Source organism: Cajanus cajan, chromosome 7 (genome assembly GCF_000230855.2).
Source record: "Cajanus cajan strain Asha chromosome 7, NIPB_CcT2T_4, whole genome shotgun sequence".
Lineage (NCBI taxonomy): Eukaryota > Viridiplantae > Streptophyta > Magnoliopsida > Fabales > Fabaceae > Cajanus > Cajanus cajan.
In genome coordinates, this window is record NC_138523.1 from 40,901,274 (window position 1) to 40,907,845 (window position 6,572).

Consider the following 6,572-nt stretch of genomic DNA (forward strand, 5'->3'; position numbering starts at 1 on the left):
TTTAAAAAATATCAAATAAATGAATATTTCTTTCAAATTTAGATTTTATACATATGATAATTTAAATATATATTTATTTTATTAAAATATAACTTTTATTTTTAAAATATATTATTTTTTTGATAAAAGAATATGTATGTGTAAATGGTAGTGGGGGCAAGTGCTCCCACTTCCCTCAATGTAGATCCGTCACTACATGTAGTAGTAATAACTCGTAGTACAATGCACAATCTAAGAATATATGAAATAACATAGATTACCACTCAATGAGTACATTAAACATCTATTTTCAATAGAACAAAAATTCAACTAAAATCCATCAAAATTTCATAATTATGTATATTTATCTTTGTTATTAAAATTCTTAAAGCTAATATAAAAAGATCATATAAATCCTATTAATTTAGCAAAATTAATACCTTAAAAAAATATAAATATATAAACTTTATCACACAACACAACACACAAATGAAAAATTACTAAATAATACTTAGACTTAACTTATGAATAAACATAATTTATACTTCATAATTAGCTATGCAACATCTTAAACTTCATGCATGACTAATCAACAACTTATACTTAATTCTTGCCATATACATAGTTGAATTGCATAAATAGCTCGTAACACAATTATCTCTTCTACCACTCTTTGAATCAGTATCGAAACTAATATATAATTTATTAATTCATTTTTCTACTCTTATTTTCAGTCATCTAATCATGTGGTGAGAAATTTCTCTGATGTCTTTTTCTATCTGATTCCTACATACTTAATTAACATATTTAATTTTTTTTACTTGTTTTTCTATTTTACTTCCATCATTCGTATTTTTTTTTTCTTTTTTGACAGGCTCTTATTTCTTTCTAAACAAAGCAAAAGTTTTATATTTTTAATCAAAAGTTTTTTTAATTTTTTTTACTTGATACCCTTGCAATAATGTTTAACAGAATCAATATTTAATTTAGTTTTGGTTAACCCAACTATTCAATCTTGAGCAGAATCGTTGGAAATAACAAAATTGTTTCCACATAAATTTAATGTAAACAGTTCTTATCTACGTTTTGATGGTTATAAATGGCAGGTCAATAATTGCACCAAATTTAATTACTGGCTCCCAACTCTCCCGTCTGAAGCACTGAAAGGGACAGCTTTAAACTCTTGTATAAAACTACCGGACACCTAATTTTTCATGATAAAGAGGATGCTCCCCCAACTCAAGGCACAAAATGTGAATAAAATATAAACGAATTAAATTAAACCTGCCTTTCATGGAACCCTACACCGTGATAGGATGCAAATGCATGTCTTGTTGCAAATAATGAAGACACTACAGAACTTTGTTTGTCCAAGTATCTCTTCCTAGCTCTAGATTTAGTATTTAAATTTTTTCAAAATAATTTATGTTATTAGTTTTAATATAATATCATTTTCGTTTACCATAAATCACTTTAATTTTAATTTTATATTTATCAAGATTAAATTAATTTAATAATTTTTTATTCAAAAGATGATATATTTATTATTGTTCTTAATATGTATATACAAACTTTAAATTAAGAATAATAATTAAGATGATTATATATATTTATTTATTCATTCATTAACATGGAAACTAGTATATTCTTATATACTCTTTCTAAAGTGAATTATAAGCTAAAGAAATAAACTGAATCATAACAATTAAGAAAATCAGTTAACATAATTTATTTTTCTACTTTCATTCAAAACATATTTTTTCATTAAAAATTTAGCAGTAGCAATTCATATATGTATTTTTTTAGATATATCACAAGTATCTGAAACAACTTTTCTGATATTGGATAGAATCATTATAGATGAAGAAATTTTCTCAGGATATTTAACTATTCATATATTTAAAATAAGATATGTTTGATCATAATTAAATAAGAAAAATCTCTTACAGGAGGAAATTAACTTGGGGCACGCATGCCATTGGATGTAGTTAGGAAACGGGAGAGTGCATGATCGATCCAATAAAGAAACAAGTAAAGTGAGATGAGTTATTTCACTGCTGTCCTCGTCACAATTATGACTTGTGGCCTATTCATAACAATTGATCCAGCTACATCTAGAAAGTGATAGTTCAAGCTCTTATGCTGCTCCTCAAATTAAATTTTATCTCTGATAACCATTTTCAGAACTCAATAGTCGAGACTCAATCGAGTAGTCTTGTATATGTACTCGTAAATTTCCAAAATCATAAATTCAATAAATTAAACTATAACACTGTATGTGTGTTTCTCTTGGCTCCCAATTCCATTTGAATCGATATTCTTACATTCCTATACCACCAGATCAAATTCTACGTAATTGTGTAAGTAATGAGTTTTCAATTTGTTTGATATGATTTTACAGCGAGGATTTAAGTTCACATCTAACTAGTATTATCCATTTTGGAGGGTTTCACCTGTTTCTTAATTAATATATCTTGTTGGGGATTCCTTTATTTGATATAATTTGGAAGCTCACTATCTTGTATCAACCGGTACAAAAGAAGCTACGTGTTATATGTTGATTTGAGATATAAATGTACGTGATATTAACAAAGTATATTTTTAATTATGGGGTCAGAAATTTAATTTTTAAGTTTGTGTATAAAAAATATTTTTTAAGGTAAATTGATTTTTTAAATAAATTAATTTATTAGTTGTGGGGGTTACAATGGCAATTAAAAATTATTTTGTACATGATCAATTGGATAATATGCACGCAATCCATCGATCGGAATTTAGAAAACATTTTATTATATCTCGAATAGATAATACGAATATTCTATTATGCTAGAATTAGTTAATCCAATAGAGAATAGTTTATGAGCAAAATGACAACTTGGTATGCAAATAGGATTCTTGTTTGGGAAGGGGCAAATTCCGCACATCAATGATTTTTGGCGAACCTATTCTAAGCACGAGATACTAAGTCCTCAATTTGAGCACCTATCATTTGCATTGCTTGCTGTCCAAAGGTTGTATTTGACTTGATTGAGCAAACCAAAACTAGGACCGATTTGCATATATTATATATATATTCACTCGAGTTTTTGTATGCAATTTTTAGCAATTCAAATTTAGAGATGTTGGTCGTTGTTTGCATTAAAAGGAAATATATATATATGTATGTCATGATCATATGAATTCTCCAAGAGTAGTGGATAGAATGAATATGATCAAGGATGAGTTTTGTTTTGTGAACTTTTAATATGAATCTAACTTTACAAGATTCACTTATAAAATAAAGATTGTTTTTATTTATATATTTTATTTTGATATAAAAGTGGTGGAGTTGAGATTGTGAAGTAAAGAATATATTTAAGGATTTAAACGGTAATGGGGGCATAGGTCTTAAAAGTTTGAACATGTTTGTAGAGCCCCTTTCCTTTCCGCAAAACCGGTTAGTGGAAGCAAACATTGTGCACACAAATATTAATGCCCTGAAAGGAAGAACAAGATCCTTTATTCATTCAGTTACAGTCTTAAAATATTGATAAAGATAACAGAAACTGCATGCTGTATAAAATACAATAGCAACTAATTTATTAATTTATCATTAAAAATGCGGTCAAGCTGCCACCCATGTGGTTTGTCCTATTACCTCTTTTCTGATTCATCCATGTGACTCTATATAACTTCCTCCTATCTTTCACACCTTCACCCTTATTGGTTACATTTATGGTTCACAGTAACAACAGAATAAATTACATTTTCTTTTCTTCAAAGATGCTTACACTATGTTTCCTTTCTTTTCTTGAATATCTATTTTTTTTTTCTTCTTCCTAAAAGGTATATAAATATGTATTAAAGGGTATAATTTATGCATATAATATATGTATGTATATGCAGATGCATGCTGTGAAAATAAAGGCAGCACTCCCTTTTCATTTCACTTTTTACCCTTTTTTCAAAATGACATTGATTTAAAATCTTGACAATAACACAAGTGTGATTGAAAGAGCAATCCATCGTAGTGAGTTGATATAAACATATGAAAAAATGGAGTGACAGAGTCAGAGTTACAGTGCAACTGCAAATGATAAGCATGTGCTGGTAAAAAAAATATCTGATATTGCTACTGGAGTATTACATGCACCACTTAACACAAAAAAGGAAAAAAGGATTAAAAAAAGAGTTAGGAGTTAGAAGTGAAGAGAGAAAAGAAATGTGAGGTCCCCATCATCCTCAATTTCCCATGTCATGGTTATATGAATGTGGTAACTGATAAGAGAGCTCAGTTCCCAATCCTGAAACTCCCATGTTCCACTGCATTGCACACATTTCTTAACATGTCTTGCCCAATGCCTTGCATTTCACAATCCTCTTCCTCTTCATCCTATCACACTTCTTTTCGCCACCAAAAATGACTTGTGAGAATGTGTTTCAATTATAATTTGTAAAATCATGTTTGAGTTACTAAAAAATTACTGTAACTTATTTTAACACTACTCAAACTATTGTTTGTTTGGGATCCAAAAACCAAAATCATGTTCAAGTTCAATATAACCCATTATTTTGCCAAACATCTCAGTTCATGTTTAAAATTTGTTGGGAATACTCAAAAGTATTTGAATATGGATCATCTGCAATTGAGAAAAAAACTGTATCCGGTGCAGTTGAATATATATATATATATCAATGTGGTAAAGCAGATTCATACAGTTGAATCTTGTATTAAAACTTACAAAAATATTTTTCTAACTATTATCCGAACATAACCTTATTTATAGATAAAACTCATTTTATGTTGCGTATTTTTGAATATTTTGAGTGTTTTAAAAGAAACAACTTTTGCATCGACTAAATGAAGAGAAATAAAATAACTTTGTTTTAAATCAAAAGTTAATCTTATAATATAAACTTTATTTGAGAATTGTGATATGATATTAACTTCATTTTAAAAAAAAAAATTGAAACCATTTTTCAGTTGTTGATAGTTTTGAGAGGATCTTCTTATTCTACCTATTTATTCGGTCAAACATTTTATCTTATTGTAAATAACTCAATACAATATATTATAATGGTTATTATTGATTTCGGAAAAAATATTGTTTACTTTTTTTCTTCTCACGTTATTTCCTCTCTTTTTTGGAGTTTATATAAAAATGTGAAAATGTTTTTTTTTTTTTTACTATTTCTTATATAAGTTTAATTATGAAAGCATAAAATAAAGTTTAAAACATAAAAATAGACTTTTTCCCGACTAAATGACCTTTTAATTCCTTAATTTCAAATCTCTATCTCCTCTCATTCTCTTCCTTTCTTCCTCTCTCTATTATTTTTTTTAATTATAGTGTATAAATATGAAGTATCTGTCATTGAAAATAATGACTAATTTTAGTAAAAAATTATGTATATATATATATATTAACATAATTTATTTCTTACTCTTTTTCATCATCAAAGATTGAATTAACATGAGAAAATAAAAAGTAACTACCATCTAGTTCGTTTGAATTAATTACAATTTTAAAAAAATTGTTTATCATAAAAAAATCCTTGGTTCTATAAGTCGGGATTAATTTAACAAATATTTCAGGGAGTGGCTACATTACTAGTGTTTTTTTAGTGACGTTCTTATTTAACGAGTTTCATATGAAATTTGATATATTTTAATAATTTTAATTAATAATAAAAACATATCACTAAAATCTCTTTCTATATATACATATTTTTTAAAAGAAACATATATGTATTTAATATTTACTGTGTGTATTTCATTAGAAGAATGTTAATGACACTCTCAACATTTTCTTTGTAATATTGAGTGAAGCTTATTAAATTAAAAAGAAATAGTTTATTCTATCATTATTTAGAATAAACTTAGTAAATGAGATGTAGAATACGTGGTTGAAGCAAGTTGATATATTATTATAGAAAAAGGCGATTGGCAGAAAGGGTATAGGAATGGCGAATGAAAGAGATTCCTGTATTTGGACCACTTCGAAGACTCTGCTATTCCTCCCCACCCACATGGATTCTCTCTTTCTTTTATGCTTCCCCATATTTGTTCCTTTTATCACAACACTCACTGCACCATTTCTTTTTCCCTTTTCCTATTCATTCACTAAAAAATATCTTACTTACAATAACATATAAAAATATGTCATTATATCTATAATATACCTATATATATTTATACATTCACCCTTTAATTTCTAATTGGTTAAGATGATAATATATATGTTAAATTATATATTCATCCTTTAGTTTTGATAAGTCTTTCACTACATTAAAATTAATTTTTTTAGCAATTAATTTATTATTTAGCGGTCATATAAATTGTCATTATTTTTTTATCAGTATTTAAATAAAGACTGGTGTATCCAGTGTTAGTGTGTTACTAATACCATTACCGGCATTTATATAAAATGCTAGTAAATATCTACTAAATTGTTAGAAAAACTTATTCTTTTAGTGACAATTTTAGTAGCCATTTTAAAGGCCATTAAAAGTTATTTTTTTTTCAATTGTCTCCTTTACTTTAAATAATTTATTCCTATAATTTCCTTTTCTAAATTCAGAACTTATATACTTTTTTTTTATCTCTACTCGAT